Source organism: Branchiostoma belcheri, unplaced genomic scaffold (genome assembly GCF_001625305.1).
Source record: "Branchiostoma belcheri isolate BF01 breed outbred unplaced genomic scaffold, Haploidv18h27 scaffold1657, whole genome shotgun sequence".
Lineage (NCBI taxonomy): Eukaryota > Metazoa > Chordata > Leptocardii > Amphioxiformes > Branchiostomatidae > Branchiostoma > Branchiostoma belcheri.
The window spans coordinates 1-2570 of record NW_017803110.1 but is presented as its reverse complement, the minus strand read 5'-3'; the positions used below and the strand labels follow the sequence as shown (position 1 = coordinate 2570).

The following is a 2570-nucleotide window of genomic DNA, read 5'->3' as shown; positions in this document are numbered from 1 at the left end:
GTTTGTAAAGTTTTGGCCAATTGTTTGGTTCTCACGTGGTTGTCCTCGGAAGTAGGTCATATTTTACATTTCAAGAAAAATACAAATGTTTGTCATCTTTAAGATATAATAAATACAATACGAAAACAGTAATTAAATACTACTTTAGATAATAAGTAATCCTAAAAATTGTCTATCAAATGAATGCTTGTGGAGGTTGGAGTCTTGTTTCGTTGTTGTGTAATTGTCCCTAAAAGTAGGCCATATTTTGGACTTGTGCTAAAATTATCATTTTGGGCTATCTTTGGAGCTTTACAACTGACAAAGTAGGGTGTTATTTGAATCCAATCTTTGTAGGGTAGTACGTACATGTATTGTGTATCAAATGATATCTTGTTGAGGTTGGAGTCTTGTTTCGTTGCTGTGTAATTGTCCCAGAAAGTAGGCCATATTTTGGACTTGTGCTAAAATTAACATTTCGGTCTATCTTTGAAGCTCTATAACTGACAAAGTAGGATGTTTTTTGGATTCAATCTTTGTAGGGTAGTACATACATGTCTTGTGTATCAAATGATATCTTGTTGAGGTTGGAGTCTTGTTTCGTTGTTGTGTACTTGTCCCTGAAAGTAGGCCATAGTTTGGACATGTGCAGAAATTTTCATTTTTGGCTATATTTAAAGCCTAATGGAAGAGGAAAATGGAACGTCGTGGTCAGTGAACATCACAAGTGGCAACGATCTCAGACGCTTTGAGGTTGTTGTTGAGAGTTTGACGCTAATCGTCGCAGCACCGCTGGACTATGAGTATAACCCGCGATACAACCTGTCCCTAAAGCTGACAAATACTGGAGACAACAGCGTTTGGCATGTAAACCTCGTCATCGTGATCATGGACGTGTGGGGATACCCGCCATACTACAGCAAACAGTGTGAAACACCAATTATACCTGATACTGGGACGGCTGAGAACTATGTCGTACTGAGCAGCCCTAATGGGCAATTCGATGTTGTAATTAATGGCGAAGAACGACAGTACCCAGACTTTTTTTCCCTGATAGAATCCCACGATGCTATCATGAACGACTGCTCCCTTCGGCTGTGTTCTACTTTGAACCCATGGTGGGAAGTTCTGCTCCGCCCGGCTCTTGAGGCGACTCATGAGAATGGAGGGAGGATAGAGTTTCAATGTCGCGACAGACAGTTGAGAAGTGTAGGCAAGTTTATATTTTTCGATGTTTCGAAACAAATGTTGCCTGAGTGGGCACAGGATAAAATGTGTAGCATGACAGAAGGTTATGCTGTAGTTGCTAAGATGAATAAGATACGATCCACGTCGTCCTATTGGATACAATGTAGCGCTAACGTCACAGTTTACGGTGCGACATGGCCCGTTGATGTTATATTTCAGTACGACATTACAGGATGTCCCGAGGGCAGGTACGGTCTGTACTGTGACAAGGACTGTGTTTGTAAGAACGGGGCCCGGTGCCTGTGAGTGCCGCCCGGGCTGGAGAGGGAGGGCCTGTGATATTCCCTGGCCTGAAGTTGTCATCATAGCGTCACCTGGCGATTCAGTCGTAAAGTACATCGGTACTAATCTGACATTGACCTGCCTGGCTCCACAAATCCCAGTAGCTAGTATGATGTGGGTTTATGAAACAGAAAGCTATTACAACGATACAAAAATCATTGAAGAAGGGGCGGTACAGAACAGTTCCATCAACTTCCAGCCAGTCTCAGAATCAGACAACGGTGGTTATACTTGCGTGGTAAAAGCTGTAAATGGTGGAGTAATTAATGCAACCTTTTCCCTAAACGCCACCAAATGTCGACCAAACTATTATGGAGAGGTTTGCAGCCAGGTGTGTGACTGTGAGTACGGAGGGACGTGTGACAGGTGGGAGGGGTGTCTGTGTCCTCCCGGCCGTCGTGGAGACAGGTGTCAGCACACCTGCGCACCTGGCAGTTTTGGTTGGAACTGCAGCATGACATGTCAATGTCAAAACAACTCTGTGTGTGATGCATTAAATGGGACATGTAATTGTTCGGAAGGGCAGTCAGGCGAATTTTGCGAAATCGGGACAAAATCAGGACAAAAATATAATCAAGTCGTTGTTATAGTTGTGGCGTCCATTCTTCCTGCTATTGTTATAGTCGGCTGCATCATAATTGTGACCATGGTAAAACAGAGGGTCACAAATCGGAGCGGGCTACATACAATAAACAGAGAGGACATAGAAATGGAACCTCTCTTATCATGGGAACTAGACAAAGAGGACATCTGTTTTGAACACATGATCGGTGAGGGGGAGTTCGGCCATGTAGTACGGGGAAGACTGCGCGTGCCGGAAGGCTACCAAGTTTTGGTTGCCGCCAAATGTATCCGGCCTGACCGCATGACGGCGTCTGCTGTCCGCGACTTTTGCCGCGAAATGGACATTCTCGCCAGGATCCACGAAGACAAAGAGGGACACCCGAACGTGGTGAAGTTTTACGGAGTTCTGACTAAATCAGATCCACAGTACATTGTTGTAGAGTACGCGGCTAATGAGGAACTGCGCCGGTACCTGTGGGGTTTGAGAGAACAACTCA

At 44.6% G+C, this 2570-nt stretch overlaps 1 pseudogene; it reads left to right on the top strand.

Moving 5' to 3' along the window:
* Positions 1-711: 711 nt before the first annotated feature.
* LOC109466402 lies at positions 712-2563 on the top strand (annotated as a pseudogene).
* The last annotated feature ends 7 nt before the right edge of the window (positions 2564-2570 follow it).